Raw genomic sequence first — 20676 nt, 5'->3', positions numbered from 1 at the left:
CTCGTTCAAGAAAAGATAACATCACCAACCCACCCCCCACCAAACCCTTGCTTCTTGCATATCTCCTGAACCTTCAAGACTACAGCAACACTCCAACCCTACTACAGATATTAGATATTTCTCTTTGGGTAACCTCTCTAAGCTACTTCCTTCACTGCATTCTGGTGTGACTTATGACCTTGGCCAATGCAGGTCATACAGTTCTCAGGTCAACTCTTTCCTCGCCCCTCACCTCCTTACTTCCCAGTGCACTCCACAAACACTTCATCCAGCCATAGACACTCACTCTTTAGGTTACACTTATAATTATTTTGAAAATATGATGGCTTTAAATGGGGCCTGACACTGCCATTCGTGCAATCGCTCTTTTGTCCCAGTAATCCTCCTCTGCTCCTAGACGGGGTCAGTGCAAACTCTGTTTACATATCTTCCAGTTGTGTCTAAGAGTTTACACGTGTTAGATTTTTTTAACAAATTAAGCTTTGAAGCATCGCATCTGTGTTTGCATGCACTTGGTTTTTGAATGAATTAAGCCTAGTCCCCAGCCAGCGTCACAGAGGAGCTGGACAGTCCAGTTCTGCTCCCCCAGCCTGAGGCCTTCCACCCAGTACCCTCCCATGCAGCTGTGGGACCACGGAGCCAGCAAATGGCATAAGAAAAAAAAAAAAAAAGCGGAAGCAATTCAAAGGGTTGAACTACAAAAAATTGTCAGTGCCATCTGGTGCACAAGGAGGCTCATTACACATCTTTTAGTGCCTTTGTGTTTGCACACAACAAATCCATGCATGCAACATTTTAATTTGCAGTGAGCTAAACTAAACTACGTCCAAGGAGTTTTACTTTAATGCACAAGAAAGACTTTGTTTGCATGAGCGGATTTTCTGATTGCTTTCAGTCGTGCCATTGCATCGCAAGACAGAACAAAAAATGTGGTGTGTACAAAGGCCTCAGAACATCAAGCCAGTACAGACATGCGAGATGCAGGTGTTCAAAGCTTTGTGATTTTCCCCTGAGATGCAATGCTGAACACGGTTGTCGGACTCATAATGTAGGAGATGACAATAAGCAAGGAGTTAATTCCCAAAGACAGAGAGAATGGCAAACAAGCCATAATGAGCAGGAGAATTTGGGGTACAAAAAGGCAAGTGTTGAATCAGAAAATGCAAGGTCAACACCATGCTGATGCCTCGAATTAGAATGGCCAACCTTATTCTCACAATCCGGGGGTGGGTTAAGGTGGCCTCATAGCTGGGCGGGTTGCAGACAGCAACACAGCAGTTGAAGGACATAGCCAGTAAGATCCCAGATTCCATAAAGGAGAAGGAATGAATGAAAAACATCTAGGCCAAGCAGGTATCAAAACTGATTTCTGTACATCTGAAGCAGAAGGTGCTGAGCATTGTGGGCAGGGCGGAGAAAGAGACCCCAAGGTCACTGAGACAGCATGGACAGGAAGAAATACATAGAGTGATGGAGAGACTAGTCTTATGATGAAGAGAAAAGTGCAGTTCCTAATAATGGAGATGACATAGAGCATGCAGGAGCAGACAGCAATCCAGGGGTGAGATGCTTTCAGGCTGGAGGGCCCAGATTATAGAATCATAGACAATGAGGGTGGAGAGGACCTCAGGAGGTCACATCTAGTCCAAACCCCTGCTCAAAGCAGGACCAGCCCCAACTAGATCATCCCATTCAAGACTGCCTACCTGCATCTTAAAAATCTCTAAGGATGGAGTTGTCACCACCTCTCTGGATAGCCGGTTCCAGTGCTTTCCTACCCTCCTAGTGAGAGGTTTTTTCCCCTAACATCTAACCTGAGCTTTACTTGCTGCACCTTGAGACCAATGGGTAGCTGGTTAATGGTCATGCATGTACCCACATTTCGCACAAACAAATCCCAATGCCATCTTGTTCTGCCCTAAAAGCAAATCTTTTATTTTGAAATAAGCCCATTTCTGAGTACCAAGAATTGTTTTTTACTAAGCATAAGGCCCTTGTCTCTTCACTCAGTCCCACTGGGTAATTTCTGAGCCTTCCAGATCTTCCAAGTTTGGGGGGATTTTAGCAGTTACCCCTTTCCAAGCATCCCAACAAGGCCTATTTCTGGCTTACCCACCAGAGGGGTCTCATGATATATGGTATATGTAGGAATGGTCTGGAACTGGCACAGTTCTTTGGAAGTAATACCTGCATGCATTTGGTGTAATACCTGCATGCATGGCTCTGTGTGTGCAAGAAGCATAAGAAGTCCTGAACCCATCTGGAGTTGTTGGCACAAGTGAATGCATTGCCTCCATCACATGCCTTTAGTGGGCAGCATAAGGAAGAGAAGTGACTGCTCTGGGACACGCTAAAAGGTGATGTGGGGGAGCTGGTACCAATCAGATATGACCAGTTGGAGGCAATGCACGTGGAGAGGGGCTCCTCATCTGTATGGCTGAGGCCTTGGCATACGGAAAGACACTGTTATCTAGAAAGCTCCCCCACTGTGCAGGGCTATTCCAGCTTCATGACTAAACAAGGCTTCCCTGATATCCCTTATGGATCTCTGATTTTCACTCCCATGCCCCACATGACAAAGTCCCATCCTCCAGGCTGTTCCCATGTTGCACCCAGGTTCCAATTATGAGCTAAAATAAAATGTTTCCAAAAGCTAAGGAGAGTACCCAAGTCCTAATGTCCATGTAGGGTCAAGATGTCACTTGCCAATAAGCCAGGCTCTCGAGAGTCCCCTCTAGTTCTTTCAAGCTTTCATACCCCAAGAGAGGAGCTGTCACTGCCCTGCAGTGGATTATCAGCACTCAGGAATGCCTGCCTCCTTTTTATATTTCAGTCCTGTGAAAGAACAGAGAGATAGGAACTGTTTTGAGAAAAAAAAAGTGATTCCCCCCCCCCCCCCCCCAGGTAAATAGCTGTATTTACTGAAACACAAAGAGGCAGAACAACCAAAACACTCTGCAAGTGTCTTCAGAGTTTGGGGTATAACTTCCACCATTTTTAAAAAAGGAGGAATAGTCAAATATTTGGGACTGACATGTACATAGAAGTATAGGACTGAGCTATAGAGTATGGTTCCTTGCATGTCGAGGCAGCCACTTCCCCAAAATTGCCACTTTAAATTCTCTCACACACAAGTACAAAATGCAATAGATAAAAAGACAGGGAGGAAGAAGCTAGAAGACGACAAAATTCTTCACAGTCTCTGCCAATCTCACTTAGGGGAAGAATGCTTTCCTGCCCCCAGATTTGGTTCTAGTTGGGACCCTGAGTGGAGGAGAAAGATCTTCCAGTGTAGAACATCTGTTCTTACTGGAAAGCAAAGTCCCAGTGCTTCAGAGGAAAACAAACCCTTCCATTTCCCAGTAGTCTTCACAAGGCAAGAAGCATTCCTTCCTTGTTCTTATGGGTGACCAGAAAAAGCCGAAAGCTAGATTTTATCAGACATCCTCCCCATGAAGGTGGACGTCATTTCTTCAGGTTGCAATGGCATTCTTTTCCAACACTGGCCTAAAATTAGAAATTAAAGCAAAAGTTAAAAACAACCATGGAAACAAAATGAAATGTGTTGTTTTAGGTCAAACATGTTCCCTCTTGCGGCTTTTGATTAGGCCCTCGGTCAAAAATACAGTTGTCCATAGATCATCTTCTAGGCCAACTCCTACATCAGACAGGATTATGCCCGTTTGTACCCTTCTACACCAGTGTTTCTCTAACCTATTTTTAAAAGGGTCAGAAAAAAAAAAAAAAAACATCGCACACAGCTACCGGGCACATTGCTGCTGAAATATCAAAAGCACCTTTAACAAAATAGTTGCTGTCCTTGCAGCAGAAGGACATGGGCACTCTCCTCATCACCCAGATTTATCTGATGTGAGTTAAAGTAAACAACTCTTGTTTTAAAAGTACATTGGTAACAACCCTCCACTGCCTGAAGAGCAGTTATATGGAGGATGGAGGCAGACTATTCCCTATGGCTGTGGGGTATGCAACAAAGTGCAATGGATTTTAATTGCAGTCAGGGAAATTAAGGGTGGAGATTAGGAGGAACTTGCTGTCTCTGTCTCTAGGCACGTCTTGCACTGCCTGGCCACCCTCATAGTAGAGTCTTCATCCCTGGAAAGTTTCAAAAGCAGGGTGGACATAGCATTGGCCAGGGAGGTTTAGTGGGAACTGACCCTGCCTTGAGCAGGGGGTTGGACTAAAGTCCCTTCCAAACCTACTTTCTTAGGATTCTGCTTTAAAGCAGGCAGTTCTCAACACCTTGCCTGTGTGGGGAAGAGGCCAGGGCCTAGGTGGTCTCACCTAATGTTTAGACCACTGAGGGAAAGCAGGGGCATGTGGCTGGGTCAGAGGACAGCAGCAATTGTCCCCAATCCAGAGGGAAATCCAGGGGCAGAGTCTAGGGTCAGGATTGGGGGAGCAGATACTGAGCACCAGTCCAAGGGCTAATCCACAGGGCAAAACGGAAGAGCAGAACTAGACCCAATGACTAGGGAGATGATGATCCAATTGCTCATGGGTCCTGTTAGTCATTAGCCAGAGCAGACAGGGATCAAACACCAGCACACATTGCTCACAACAGCTTTATTCAAAATGGAGACAGCTTTGGAGAAGGGTCCCAAAAAAACAACAAACCAGGGACCTGCACCGAGTAATAGTTTTTTTTCCACATTTATCCACTTTGGTTTATACTCATTAACATTTATTCCACCTCCATTCCTCCTTTGTTCCACCCATATTTCCTCCTAGCTCAAGCTCCACCTCTGTTTAGTGTCTGCTTCATTAACATTAGCTATGCATTTCATTCATTTACATGCCTTTTTGCTATAAGTGCATGTCCAAGGCCTTCACCCCACTTCTTTGGTCAATGGGTGCACTTTGACTGAAACCTGGAAGCTTCTGGAGGCTTCTTTACCAATCACAGTTTACATTTTTGCATATATTCATCTTTGACTCTGTTACCAGTTACATGTTGCTTTTGACATTTGGGTCTGTTTTTCTGTCCCAGGTTGTACCCTGTTCCACATTCCTAAAGCCTCACCTCATTTACAGCACACAAACTCAGACAGACTCACTTGCTGCTTTTTTAGAAAATGGTCAACACAATTAAGTTGGTTACTTAGCATAAGCAAATGGATGGCTTAGCATAGGCATTCATAAGCAAAATCTGTTTAGCCTAAGCATCTTGCAATATTTCTTTTAATATTCTGCCTTGTGGTTAGCAGCTCTAACCTGTGGGTTAGAGCCACAGGTCATGCCTTTTTTCAGCTGCAAATTCAGTGCTCCCCAAGATCCAAATATTGTCACCCTAACAATTGGCTCTGGATTTCTCCTGGATCTAAGTCAAGACCGGGGTAAGGAAGCAGGACAACCAGAGTACAGGAGCCAGGACACTTGCTACAGCAAACCCAGGTCAGAACCAGGTCTCAGCTGGTGCTACATGGGCAGGCAGTACTCCCAGCAGCCAGCCAAGCTACTCACTGTTCTTAGACTGGGGCAGGGTTCATTGGCGGAGGTTCACTACAGGTGTGGCTGCTGGGGCACTTGACCCAGGCTGGCCTGCCTGATTGGGATCCCTGAAAGTGGGCCAAATCCATCCTGTGAGGCCTTGTCCTAACTCTTGAGCAGTCCTGCTGGTTAAATGACATTTGAAAGCTGCAGCAGTGCTGGGAGCGGCGACAGCCGCATTTACGAGAACACCAGCTGCGGAGCGGATGAGAGAGCTGGTAGGAGAGCGGGGGAGGGAACCGGTCACGGAGCCAGTGGAAAAGGCAGCAGGGATGCCAGTGAAGGAACCGGTGGGAGAGCCGGTGAAGGAACCGGTGGGAGAGCCGGCTGGGACGCCGGTGCAAGAGCCGGCAGGGAAGCTGGTGAAGGAACTGGTGAGAGAGCCAGCAGGGAAGCCGGGGAGGAAGCCCGCAGGGGCAACAGGACCTCGGGTCTCGCAGTCCTCAGACTGGAGTCCAGTTTAAGACATCGCGTAAAGCTGGTCGGGGACGAGGGAAGAGACCAGGCGTGGTCGGTTAGAAGAGACTGAGAGACCCATGATCGAAGGTGGCATTGGCCGGGGTGTAGGGGAGGTTGGAGCCCCGTGAGTGCCCGTCGAAGGCACGATGTCACTGGAGGCTGCGGCGAGGGGGAACCCCATCACTGAGGGTCCTGATAAGGCTGTGGCTGGCGAGTTTCGGGGGTCTGCCACCGTCGCCCGGGGCACCCTCTGGGGGCCGCCCGCAGGACCGGGGCAGACCCGGTCAGCCACCCAAGCCAAAGCAGCCCGAGAACGCCTTTTGGAACAGCGGCGGGCACAAAGCCTACCATCAACCCTGACACAACACAGACCTAACACCCTCACCTGCCACAGGTAGAGCACGGGAACCACGCAGCCACAGCAGCATTCTCATGGGCACCGGACATTCAAATTATGGTGTACTCAAACATCCTGGGTAACACTTGCGGTCACTTAAAAATGAAGAGAAAAGAATTTTCTGCCACGGCAGTCCCAGTCCTGAATCATTCTGGAGAAGTTATTAAACTGTATGCTGTTAGGCTTCACTTTAGGAGTGGGTTTCTAAACTCTTGATGGCTGCCATTAATAGATGCTCTCATGTCATTTTACGGCATCCTGCTGCAGTTCTGTTACTGGTAGAATTGAGCGAGTTGGTCTGTATTTTTACTTGCACGCAGTCCTGGTTTTCCCCCTCTCGAAGCAAGTAAAAGCCGAACCATGTTTCTTAAATGATGGGAATGTCCATTGGTCTTGGGGAAGAAGTAAAACACAACACCTGGATGTGCCTGGTGTTTGCATGTTTGCTATCCTTTCCCATGCGCTCTCATCCCGGTGGGTGTCCTCTGAGGGCATGTCATATCTTAGAAAAGGAGGAGAAAAAAGGAACCTCCTTTCCATCAGATGTTGTAGTTGCCTGTGTTTAAAGAACTTGCTTCCAGTTTTCTGTTATCTGCCTGTCACTCCCTTTCCTCTCAGTCACCCTGTTTTAATGTATTTGCAGTGTACCACAAGTACTGGGTCAGGGCCGTAGTCCTCACCCCACAGCCACACGCGGCCCAGCCAGCACACTGCTCCGGCCCAGTGACACCCAGTTACATGGATACACTGGAAGTCGGTTGCGTGTGTGCAACCCACCTAACACACTGAGAGCTGCAAGTGTGGCCCACTGTGGTGAATGGGTTGGGAACCACTGGGTTAGAGCCAGCTCAAGCTTGCTTGTCCGCACATGCTCACAGCTCTTCCCCACTTGGGGCCTTCGTTCCTTCACAAGCAGATAACACCTTTCCTTTTTATCATAGTGTTTCATTTGGATTTGTTATCAGAGAAAGCCAGGATCCCTGCCCATCAGCCATCTTTGGACACATGGCTGAGACGCTCTCCCCTGCCAGCACCTGGTTGGTGGGAACGCCCCTCCAGTCACTTGGAGCCCTTCGGAGCCGGCCCGCTGGAGTCCCGCGTCCAGTTCTGGCACCGCCTTCCAGAAGGACGTGGATAAGCTCAAGAGCGTACAAAGAAGGGCCACCCGCATGGCCAAGGGCATGGAGGGCAGGCAGGTTGTCTTTCCTGCCTAGTGCAGGGGGCTGGACCCGATGATCTTCTGAGGTCCCTTCCAGGCTCTGACATCTATGAACCTATGAATGAACCTCAGGCGTCCCAGACAACCCACTTCAACCAGTCTGTGTCCTGCAACAGGAGCACCCTGTGGCAATGCAGGAGCCTGCTGGTGTTCAGACACATAGAGCTTGAGGAAACAGACTGTGTCAAAATGTCTCTGAGCAAACTCCAATCCAAGTCCAGGAAAGTGGTAGGAGAGGATGGAGAGGATGCAGCCAACTCCACCTGGAGAAGGGACACGTGGCACCGGCTGTTCAAAGACCCCCCCGGGAGGGGAAGTGGACAGGGAGAAGGAAGGGGACAGCAACACAACTGGACCCGGAGACAGTGAGGACGACAACATCAAACCCATCAAAAGCATCAAAGCAGCAGAAGTGACAGTGACAAGGACAAAGACAAGGACCATGAATGAACTGAGAATGAGAACCCCAAGTTGGGGCTCGGACTAAGGGACCATGATTGGGGTAGGGTGGGGGAGAGGGGCGTTCATTGAAACAGGATCCTGGGTTTTGTTAATGCGGTTTAAGGGTGCGATGGGAAGTTTATGATAAAGGATGTGTGTGTCTATATATATATATATATATATATATATATATATATATATATATATATATATATCACTACATATATATAGAAAGAGAGAAATATATTTTTCAAAGCAAAAACCAAACAAACACATGCATAAAGTGCCTCCACTGTCATTTTGAAATGCAAGACACTTAATAAATGATGCTGTAATGTTTTAATTAGAGTGCCTGTCCAGAAGCCACTCTAATTCAAACTCCCACCCCACCCTGGAGCACATGTATAGACACCCGCCTGCCAGGGGATTTTGTGCAGCCCACGGTGGCCCCACTCAGCCGAGGAGCAGGGGGAAGGCCAGGCTGTGGCACTTATGGCTGGTCCCAGGCATGCAGCGGGGTTGGGGCTGCCCAGCAGCCAGACTCTGCTTCCCAGCAGCTGCAGCGATGGTGGCTCCTTCAGACTGCTGGACCCAGGTTGTCAACTGCGCACCCACCACCAGGGTTGGGACCCTCCTGGGCAGGACGAATGGTTGGGTGCATGGGATGGGGCCAAGCACAGGCTGGGAGCTGCATCCAGGACTAGGAGAGGAGGACATGTAACAAGAAGCCCCTTCTTGCCTACACCCCTCATTTTGTGCATTTCTTTTTTCTTCTGTGTATCAGCAGAGACCTAGCACACTCGTTGCATGGGTGTGCGAGCAAGCCAGAAAGCTGAAGTGGCTTTCTGTTGGAGAAACCTAGAAACTACATCTACATATGGATTGAGCAAGTGTGACAAAAGAAAAGAACTAAAATATGCACTTCAAATATATATACCCTGGTGCTAACCGAACTCACTTGCTGTCCCCAGCAGCCTTTGATCCTCATGACCTCACATTGCACTTTTATATATTTCTCACAGTGCATTTTTATATTTCATCTTTGCCATGGCATTTTGTCTTTTATATTTGATGCTTTTAAACCCTTAAGGAAAGTACACCCTGTAGAATGAAGTCGTACCCTGGACCATTGTTAAAAACTGCTTTGAAATTGTCATTGTAAAGTGATAAAAGCTGCTATATTGGGCTGGTCCCTTGAGTGAATGTGAGTAGGAGTCAATAGATAATTGCATGAGAAAGCAAGAGCCTCCAGCTGTTAATTGACAATAACCTAACCGGAGGAACTTACCATCATGAAACTCTACTCTACAAGCCATTTTAAGCTAATCAAGCTGCCTGAAGCCTCCAGCCATTGAATCAGTCGGGTCAACAGTGGATTCCCAAAACTGCACCATTGGGCGAAACCCCTGTGACTGACTAACTGCTGTCATGCACTACTTAAGACCCGTGTGGGACAGTGACCTCCAGGTTGGGCAGCCAAGACGATGCTGGGGGATCGGCTGTGAAAGGGCAGTGAAGCGTAACCCTCAGGGGCGCCCTCATCCAGCACCCGACCCCCCGAGACAGAAGGACGAGCAGGCGACCCCCTTCTGGAGATGACATCGCCCTGGAGGAAGCTGACCATCAACAGCAGACTCCAGCGCCCTGGAGAAGTATGAACACCATCAGTGCTACGCTGCAGCAATTGTGTGTGTGTGTCAGTGTGTTAAGGTGGCCAGTACCCTTCATAAATCAAAGTTTGCCTTTATGATTTTATTGGTAACTTCACATCCTGTACAATAAATTAGAATTCATTATGATCCTGTGATTTAGTCCTTTGCAGGCAACAGGCAGGGCTGGGGATGGGATCAGGAGCACGGGGTGACATGGGCAGGGATGTGCAGGGAGTACATGGTGGCTCTGCCCCAGGCCCTGGTCCTGCGCTGTCCCTGCTCAGCAATCCCAACCCCATGCCCAGCCCAGCCAGGCCAGCCTGCTCTGGCTGTGGCTCCCTGCCCACCTGTGGCTCCATCCCATCCACCCAGCCACACACCCTGCTCGTGTGGGTCCTGGCCCCATGCTGTCACTGCCCCAGGATCCTGATCCTAGCCCCAACCCCGGCTGTGCCTGCCCGTCCCACTCCTAGATGCTGCTCCCTGGCTGATGGTGGCCCTGTCCCAGCCACCTGGCCATGCACACGGGACACGTACAGAGTTTGCGTGAGCTGTTGGTTGGGGGGGGGGGGGTGCATGACAGCTCACTAACACTCCCGGAGTGGTCCTCTGGCCAAATAATTGCCAACCCCTGATTTACACTAACAGGCCTGGGGGCTGTGTGTTGGGAGTGAGGGGCACCGACAGTCCTTCACTCGCTCAGTCCTGCCAGTGCCCCTCACTCCCGACCTGCAGCCCCAGCAGGGCAGGGGGTACCATCAGCCCCATGGATCTGTTGCCCCCCTGCTGGGTAAGGAGAGCCCCCACTCCTACAGCTAGGGAACCCAGACATCCAGGCTCCCAGCACTGGGAGTGCAGACACTGGTGCAGACAGTGCCAAGAACAGTTTATTGGGCTCCCGGGGGGAAGGGGCACTGGGCTCTGGGGATTGCAGGGGTGCAGGGTGCCTGCCTGGCACGGATAAACCCCCGGGGAGGGGAAGGCGGGCAGCCCCAGCAGAGCCCACCCATTGCCCCCAGCTCGTGCTGCAGGCGGGACCGGAGCCGCGGGTGCTGAGTGCCGGCAGGTTGCGCTGGACCTCTGCTCTCCCCCCTCGGCCCGTCTTTTCCCAGCAAACCCAGGGGTCTGGCCCCAGCCCCCTCCACCCTCCCCGCTCTCTCCCTCCAGCCCTGCTGTCACCCCAGCCTCTTCAACCGGGTCCGGGTCACGCGAGGCTGGATCAGGGGCGCGGAGCGAGGGGGCGGTGGGGCCGCCAGCACGGGACGGGACGGGACGGGACGGGGCAGAGACGGCTGGGTGCGGGGCAGGGCAGTGCCGGGGAGGAGGGACGGGACCCGCCCCACAGGGCACAGGCCTGGCCGGGAGGGGCCGCACACCGTGTCACACTGCCCAGTCGTGCTGCCCCGCACCCCCGACCCCGGCATGGCCCCGCACTCGGCCCACCCCGCTCCGGGGCAGGGAGCCGTCGTGCACCCGCGTCGCGCCGGGTGCCCTGCACGAGGGGAGGTGCTGGGTGCCCTGCCCGGGGTGCTGCGCGGAGGGGCGGCCCTGGGAGCAGGCAGCGCTGTGCTGAGGTCTGCTGTGCGCGTGGGGCTTGGACTGATCCAGCCCCGGGCGGCCCTTCTTCTCCCCGCAACTCGGACAAGGGGGGTCATAGCAAGGTACTGGGCACACTGGGGGATACTGGGAGGGTATTGGTGTAGCAGAAAGCCCCCTTTTCCTCTTGCCTGCATTTGCTCTCCCCTCTTTGGATATGTTTCTCTTTTTCTATCTTTTCTTCCTTCCTCTTTCTTTCACTTTAAGATAAGGAATTGTGTTTTAAAATTTGTATATGTGCATTTTGTATCTCCCCTTGTAGTTTGGTATTTTTATCTATTTGTGTGCCATGGCATTTGTAGCTTGTATTTTATACTCCTCACCTTTCAACTTTCAACTGAATGTGTTTAGTTTCATAAGTAAATTATACATTGTAACAATGTTAACAAGGGCAGGAATCAAACTGCCCTTCCCTGTATCAGGCTGGCCCCTGAAAGGGCGAGTGAATCAGTGATTGAATGTGTAACATAGTAGCAGACAGAAATTATCACCTGGAAGCTGCAGCTCAACCAAGAGAAGAACAATAGAAGACAATGTAACAACCGGGAAATCTCTAAACGTCACTGATCAAGGGCTAGAAGCCCAGGCCTGAGTTAATCAACACCAGGGACCAACTTTAGGGCTGAATATCTCCAGATCGACCACTCCCAGAGCCCTATTCAAAATTCATCAATGGACTCCCAAACCTGCATGTACATGCGGACGACCCCTGGGGCTGACAGATGTCATCCAGTAGCCCCCGAGGGGGGAAGTCCCATGAGGGTCAACGACCCCTGGATTGGGCAAACCTGAAAACTGGGGAGTCACCAAAGTCTGCCAAGGACAGATAAAAGGCAGTGAAAAGTGACCCTCAGTGGTGCCCTCTCCAAATCGACCAGACCTGTCCAGCCAGAAGGACCAGCCGGCGACCCCCTTCTGGAGGATAACACCACACTGAAAGAAGCCTCGACTGGCCATTGACGGCACACTCAAGCGCTTGTAGGATAGGTATACCTGACTCTGTAGCTTGCTACTGTGTGTGTGTGTGTGCATGTGTGTGTGTGGGGACCAGCCCCAAGGTTTATGATTTAACTCATTACAGTGTTTCAATCCTTCTAATAAACTAGAATTATAAGGATCTGAGTTGGACATTTGTAGCCAACATTGGGACATATTGGGGAATACTGGGAAGCACTGGGGGTGGGGGGCACTGACGTAATGTGCAATCCTGGAAGCCTACTCTGTGGCTTTGGAAGATACTGGGAGGCACTGTTACGCCTCAGCTCTGTATTCTTGGGCAACCCTGGCACAGGATGCAGTCTGTCTGACTCACAAGGACTCACCCCCCGCTCCCTCCCCTCCTCTACCTAAACAAAACTGATTAAGATGCAGCGAGAGACGCACCTAAGACCCTCCAGATAAGGGTGATAAGAGTGAACAACTGCCCTCGGTCTCATCTGCATCTGAGATGGAACCAGATGACCATTCATTTACATGAGAGATGGAAAACAGAAAGCCTGAAGCAGAGACTGCAGTGAATTCTGGGACCAGAGAAGCAGGAGAGCGCTGGATGATGGGGAATCTGTGCTTCCAATGTTAATCAACCCATGTTCACACACACCCAGCTCAGCATTTATCAGACCAGTTCTAATCTGGATTTGCTAAGGACTTTTCTCCCCCCAGACACACACACACAGCTCTAAGTTTAATAGGCATCTCGGGCTGTACATTCCCCGGTCCCACTATGGGAGGCCTATTTAAACTTGATTGACTAAAACTCAGTTGCCGGGTTAGGGAATGCTGAGGCAAGAGACTGAGTCCGAGGGGGTATGGGCAACATTGGAACAATGGTTAAGGGTTCATCACAACATCCAGCCTGCTGGAGCCCTAATCCCAGGTGTTGTCATATCTTTCCCGAGATGACTGGTGGGAGTCCTCTCCACAAAAGGTTATGAGCACCCCAATAATTGCTTTAAATCTGGAAAAGTCATGCTAAGCTGAGGCTTGTGCACAACAAGTAAAAATCCAAAATCCTAATGCTGTAAGCTATCTATTGTTCCTGAAGAAACCATGAGATATCCCATCAGGATATCTGCCATCCATAGGAATCTCAAGCTGGCTCCCAAGTATTTGGGTTACTCCCTAATCTTAAGTGTTTCCTGATTATCAATCAGTTTCCTGAGATGGTCCAAACCAGATAACCCCTTGTCAATAGAAAAGACAATGATTTACACTACTGAGGGTGCTTCGAAGCAGCTGAACTGAGGGTATAAAAATCTGTAAGTGTGTGTGCTTCAAGAAGAAGAAAGAAGAAGAAGAGGAAAGGGGGAAAGAAGGAGAAGAAGAAAGAAGAAAACTCCTGTGCTGACACCATCCCCTGTCGTTCTTGGGACGCTGGAAGAACAGATCATCTCTCTCTTCAAGGATTGTGCTATGGACTGTGCCTGTCAGCTTTGCAGCCTGCGTACCATGGACTAGGTGAGATCCCAATGTTCTCTCTTCTTTCTAAGCATAAACTTCTGAACCTGAACTGTATCAGTTAAGCTTGAGCTAAGTTTCCCCAAATACTTAGTGAAACCAGGGTAGTATTGTCATTGTTTGTCTTTGTTTGTTTGTTTTTTGCATGTCTATTACTACTAGTACTATTATATATTTCATATGCTTAGCAATAAATAACTTTTTATAGTCAAACTGGTAGTAATTGGGTATATTTTTCCTTCTCTGCTTCTCTTTCCTCCTGTGCTCTGCAGCAACGCTTCTTTTACCTATGCTAAAGATCCCTGTGAAGCCCAAATTATTGTGGGGTCTGCTCATCAAGAGGCCAAAGATTGGGACGTGCTGAGTTTGAAACACATAAGGGGATCAGCTTGTACAGGCTGATTGACCCAGTTTGACTCAGACGTGCCCTTATGAACTGAATGCTGGCCCATGAGGGTGTCAGCTGGACACCCAGCGGGATTCAGAGGGATTCTGTTTACCTGTGTGCTTGTGTCTGACTGCAGTGTATTGTTGCTCTTATGAACTGATCCTTGGCATATGAGGGTGTCAGCCTGCCCATGCTGATCAGCCCGGCCAGGTCAGGCGTGTCACGTTAATTTGTGTGTGTTTGTGTGTATGACTGATTTGGTGACTGGAGGAACCCAGCCCCATTGAGATTGAGTCCTGCAAGATCGCTCCACTGGGGGTGAGGGCTTGCAGAAGGGAGAGATACAGCTCCGTATAGTAACACAAGCAGCACATTGACAGAATCACCAAGACCCTAGAAACTATCCCTAATAAATGAGCACACCCCAAAGTAATGGGCAAATTTGGTAACAGCACTGGGCATAATGGGGAATCCTGTGAGTGTCCTGGGAGGCACTGGTGAGGGAGCACTGGCAATAATGCAGGATCCTGGGAGGGTACAGGGAAGCACTGAGGGATACTGGGAAGCACTGGCGGGGGGCACTGGGGGTGATGGGAGATCTTGGGATGGTACTGGGAGATACTGGGGAAGACTAGAATCTTTTGGGGCATACTGGGAGGCACCAGGGAGGGGCCCTGGGGTATTTGGGAGATACTGGGAGGCACTGGGGGATACTGGGATGTACTGGGAGTAGGGGTAATGGGAGATCCCAGGAGGCTACTGGGAGATACTAGGCAATATCTGTGGGTACTGGAGGATACTGAAAGGCACTGATGGGGACGTACTGTGGTAATGAGGTGGTCCTGGGAACATACCGGGAGGCTGTGGGGCATAGTTTGGGGCACTGGGGTGGCACTGTAGGTAATGAGGGACCAGGGAGGGTATTGAAATGTACTGGGGGATCCTGGGAGGTACTGGGGGGCATACTGGGGGTAATGGGGGCCCTGGGATGTTACCAGGAGGCATTGGGGAAGGACACTAGGGGTAATGGGGGATCCTGGGAGGTACTGGTGGATACTGGGGGGAACTGGGGTAATATACCACTCCCAGGAGGGTACTGGGCCATAATGGGGGATACTAGGAGGCATTGGGGTAATGGGGGGTCCTGGGGTACTGGTATATACTGGGGGATACTGGAAGTATTGGGGGAGGCACTTGGGTAATACAGGATGCTATGAGGGTACTGGGATGTACTGAGGGCTAGTGGGAGGCACTGTGGGGTGTGGAGCACTGTGAGTAATGGGAGATCCTGAGAAGGTATTGGGAGATTTGGGGGAATACTGGGAGATACTGGGGGATACTTGGATGTACTGGGAGGTGGGGCACTGGGGGTAATGGGGTAGCCTGGGAGGATACTGGGAGGCACTCGGTGGAGCAGGGGATGACACTGTGGTTAATAGGAGATCCTGGGAGGCTACTGGCAGATACTGGGGAATACTTGCAGTTACTGGAGGATACTGGGTAGCTCAGTGTGGCAATGGGGAATCCTGGGAGTGTACTGGAATGCAGTGAGGGATATTGGGAGACACTGGGGGCATACTGCAGGTAATAGAGGATCCTGGGACATTCGTGGGAGGCAGTGGGGGATACTGGGAGGCGGTGGGGGTAATGGGAAATCCTAGACGTGTACTGGGAGATCCTGGGGAATGTTGGGAAGTACTGAGGGGAATTCTGAGGGTTTGGGGGAATCCTGGGAGGGTAGTGGGAGGCACTGTGGGCAGCACTGGAGGTAATAGGGGATCCTGTGAGGGTACTGGGGTGTACTGGGAGGCACTGGGGGGGGCACTGGGGATAATGGGGAATCCTGGGAGAGTACTAAGAGATAGTGGGGAATTCTGGGTGATATTGGGGGACACTGGAAGGCACTGGGGTGAGCACTGGGATAATTGGGGATTCTGGAAGGGTACTGGAAGGCACTGGGGGACACTGGCAGGCACTGGGTGAGGTACTGAGGGTTATGGGAGATACTGGGAATACTGGAAAGCCCTGGAGGATACTGGGGGCACTGTGTGGGGCACTGGGGGTAATGGGAGATCCTGGGAGGGTACTGGGACTCAGTGGGGGATACTGGGAAACACTGCTCCACGCAGCCCCACTGCACTCAGCCCTGATGCCCCCCAGACCCGCTGCACCTGCTGGCCCTGCCCACATGTAGACCCGGGCACCCTGCGGGTGCTGTGGCAGGGCCGGGCAGGGGCTGGTGCGTCTTCTTCCAGCAGCACCAGCAAGGTGACTCTGCGCCCCAGGGACTTGTGCCAGCCCTGGGGCCCTGGGGCACCGGCCGCCGGGGCACTTGCATGAAAAAGGTTGAAACCCCGCGGTGTGCCCCTCTCCTGCTGGGGCAAGAGCAGGGCTGTGGGCCCAGACACTGGAGGGCACGGGGCGGGGGTCTGGGAATTGGGGGTGCCCCATTGCCCTGGTCCCTCCCTTCTCCCCCAGGATGCCGCTGTCCCCGGCGCTGCTGGCATGGCACCGCGCGCACTCCCGGGGGGCGCAGGGCGGAGTGGCTGTGAAGCGAAGTTGCGTCAGAAACCCGGGTGGAGACAGTGCTGGTGTGGGCCTGGGCCACGCACTCTCTCTGAGCCGCCACCACCTTTCCCCGGATTTTCCATTTTTCTACGCTACTTCCTGGCATGAGCTGAGCTGCGTCTCCTGCCCCGCCGCCTCGGGGAGTCCCCGCACAGCCCGCTGCGGCCGGCCCGCACCACTGGGGAGATGGCGGGTGTCGGGAGAGAACTGGGGCCACGGCCAGCAGCTCCCAGGGGCCCAGCTCTGTCCCAGGGACACGGGTGTCACAAAGAAACCGCGCACTGGACAGCCCCCAATACTGGAGACCCAGGCTGCACCCCGCTCTCCTCGCCCCCGTCTCGCAGAGAACTGAGTCGTCCCAGGTGGGCCCCTGCTTTCAGCCCTCAGCCCCCTGCCCCACACCCGAGAACCACCCCAGCCCCTCCCCATGGCGAGCCCCCTACTTGCACCCCCTTGCAGCCCAGGTCCTGCCAGAGGAGATGTCCCCGCTGCACCAGAGCCCCCTCAAAATCACAGCACAGACAGAGGTAGTCTTTGCGGGGGGGGGGGGTCTCAGCTGTGCCAGCCCCCTCTCCATGACAGGCACATCTGGGGGTGCCGGGACCTGCCGCTCACTGGTGCCCAGGGGCCAGTTTGGGCAGACGAGGCTGAGGGAAGTGGGGGACCCTGTCGCACGGGGCTTTAAACCTGGTGCTCTGAGAACTGACACAACACTGGGTTGATGAATAGCAGAGCAGCTTGTCTTAACAACTACCAACACGCTACAAAGCTAAGCGGCAGAAAAAGCCTCTTTCCCAGTATCAAATGAGCTATTACTGTTGGTATTATTTTAGCTGACCCATGCAGGCAGGAGGCGGTTCTTGTACTGCCTCAAAGCCTGGGTGCTTCACCTTTGGCTGGGTGCAGGACGGCTGCTTGGTCTTCCCTGGACTGCACACGCCTTGCTGGCAAATCTGCTTAGTTCATATACTGTTTAATTGTCCAGCTTCGAAGCATTTTCCCTTGATAGTTGGCCGATAAAAAGTCCAAACAAAACAGGGAAGAAATGGGGAACCATGACATTACAGCTGTTAAACTGCCTGGCTCGTTTTGGATTTGTCTAGGTGTGAAGATGTGTTTCTCTAAAGCCGCTGCAATTCTAGATTAATCACAGGTGACGGGTCTTGAGTGGTCAAACAGGATGCTTAGAGACAAAACTGGCTGGAGCATCGGGCTCAGAGAGTGATAATCAATGTCTCAATGTCTAGTTGGCAGCCGGTATCAAGGGGAGTGCCCAGGGGTCGGTCCTGGAGCTGGTTTTGTCCCATATCTTCATTAATGACCTGGAAGATGGGATGAGTGCACCCTCAGCAAGTTTCCAGATGACACCAAGCTGGGGGGAGGTAGGACTGGGATTGAGAGAGACCTTGACAAATTGGAGGACTGGGCCAAAAGAAATCCCATGAGGTTCAACAAGGACAAGTGCAAAGTCTTGCAATTAGGACAGAACAATCCCATGTACCGGGACAGGCTGGGGGTGACTGGCTGGGCAGCTGAACAGGACCTGGGGGTGACAGTGGACAATAGCTGAACAGGAGCCAGCAGTGCGCCCTTGTTGCCAAGAAGGCTAACGGCATCCTGGGCTGCATTGGCAGGAGCGCTGCTGGCAGATGGAGGGCAGTGATTCTTCCCCTGTGTTCAGCACTGGGGAGGCCACATCTGGAGTCCTGTGTCCAGTTGTGGGCCCCGCACCCCCACTGCACAAAGGATGTGGACACATGGGAGAGAGTCTAGTGGAGAATAATGAAAATAGCTGGGGAGCTGGGGGACAGGACTTGTGGAGAGAGGCTGAAGGAACTGGGCTGACTGAGTCTGGAGAAAAGACGACCGAGGGGGATTGAACAGCAAGCTTCACCTCCCTGCAGGGGGTTGCAAAGAGGATGGAGCTGGGCTGTTCTCCGTGGGGGCAGATGAAGGAGCCATGAGCAGGGAAAGAAGAAGGCGGCTCGAAGCACCGGGTGAGGCAAGGGTACCTGGCCTGGCGCGGGGCCAGCGCTGTCTCTACCCAGGAGGCCACAGCCAGCAGCACCCGGGTACAGCGGTGTCCTGGGGGAGAAGGGAGGAAACAGGGGGCCCGGCCACCAAGCACCCCCAATTCCCAGACCCACCGCCAAGCTGCAGCACGGGAACCTGAGGTTGGATATTAGGGAGAACTTTCTCACGAGGAGGGTGGTGAAGCACTGGAACAGGCTCCCCAGAGAGGTGGTGCAATCACGTAACACCCCTCCTCCCCCCTCCCCCCCAAAACACACTGGTATCCCCACACACACACACACACACACACACACACACACACACACACACACGGTGTCCAAACCATGCCTCCTGGCTCCGTAAGGCCTGGGCAGAGAGGGACAGATGTCTGCCCACCAGCAAATCTCCTTGCCTCTCTCCCTCTCCCCAGCCCCATATGGAGCTCCCAGCTGTTACGCCTCAGCTCTGTATTCTTGGGCAACCCTGGCACAGGATACAGTCTGTCTGACTCACAAGGACTCACCCCCCGCTCCCTCCCCTCCTCTACCTAAACAAAACTGATTAAGATGCAGCGAGAGACGCACCTAAGACCCTCACCAGATAAGGGTGATAAGAGTGAACAACTGCCCTAGGTCTCATTTGCATCCGAGATGGAACCAGATGACCATTCATTTACATGAGAGATGGAAAACAGAAAGCCTGAAGCAGAGACTGCAGTGAATTCTGGGACCAGAGAAGCAGGAGAGTGCTGCATGATGGGGAATCTGTGCTTCCAATGTTAATCAACCCATGTTCACACACACCCAGCTCAGCATTTATCAGACCAGTTCTAATCTGGATTTGCTAAGGACTTTTCCCCCCCCAGACACACACACACAGCTCTAAATTTAATAGGCATCTCGGGCCGTACATTCCCCGGTCCCACTATGGGAGGCCTATTTAAACTTGATTGACTAAAACTCGGTTGCCGGGTTAGGGAATGCTGAGGCAAGAGACCGAGTCCGAGGGGGTATGGGCAACATTGGAACAATGGTTAAGGGTTCATCGCAGCATCCAGCCTGATGGAGCCCTAATCCCAGGTGTTGTCATATCTTCCCCGAGACGACTGGTGGGAGTCCTCTCCACAAAAGGTTATGAGCACCCCAATAATTGCTTTAAGTCTGTTAAAAGACTATAGTAAGATCTGGAAAAGCCATGCTAAGCTGAGGCTTGTGCACAACAAGTAAAAATCCAAAATCCTGATGCTGCAAGCTATCTATTGTTCCTGAAGAAACCATGAGATATCCCATCAGTATATCTGCCATCCATAGGAATCTCAAGCTGGCTCCCAAGTATTTGGGTTACTCCCTAATCTTAAGTGTTTCCTGATTATCAATCAGTTTCCTGAGATGGTCCAAACCAGATAACCCGTTGTCAATAGAAAAGACAATGATTTACGCTACTGAGGGTGCGTCAAAGCAGCTGAACTGAGGGTATAAAAATCTAAGTGTGTGTGCTGCAGAAAAAAAAAAGGAGGAGGAGGAAAGGAGAAGGAGAGGGAGAGGAAAAGGAAAGAAGAAGAAAACTGCCTGAGGCAGCAGGATCAGCCCCGTGTAGCCCAGACACCCCTGGCCCTGTCCTGGGGCAGTGATATCTGGAGGGCGTGCAGCCAGCACAGCTCAGCATTGCTCCATCCAGGCGATCACCCTGCCCCAGACGCCCCCAGAGAACTGGAGGAGCTGGACTTGGTGGATGGGGCCTGCAGCCCTAGGGGTGGGGCTTGTGCATGGGGAGGGCATAGTGGGGGTCCCTTAGGGTTGGGAGAGGCATGGGCAGAGCTGGGGGGACAGGGGCTGTGGGTCAGGAGTGGGGGGCACCGGCAGGGCTGGGAGGGAAGGGGCAGCGGGTCGGGAGTGGGGAGCACTGGCAGGGCTGGGGGGCAGGGGTACAGGTCAGGAGTGGCGGGCACCAGCAGGGCTGGGAGGGGCACGGATGGTGG

General features: G+C 52.0%; 1 pseudogene; it reads right to left on the bottom strand.

The window, feature by feature from the left end:
- Positions 1–947: 947 nt before the first annotated feature.
- On the bottom strand, positions 948–1867 carry LOC132249610 (olfactory receptor 51I1-like; annotated as a pseudogene).
- Between the last annotated feature and the right edge of the window lie 18809 nt (positions 1868–20676).

This window comes from Alligator mississippiensis, chromosome 1, assembly GCF_030867095.1.
Source record: "Alligator mississippiensis isolate rAllMis1 chromosome 1, rAllMis1, whole genome shotgun sequence".
NCBI classification, from domain to species: Eukaryota; Metazoa; Chordata; order Crocodylia; family Alligatoridae; genus Alligator; species Alligator mississippiensis.
This window is presented reverse-complemented; position numbering and strand designations above follow the sequence as displayed.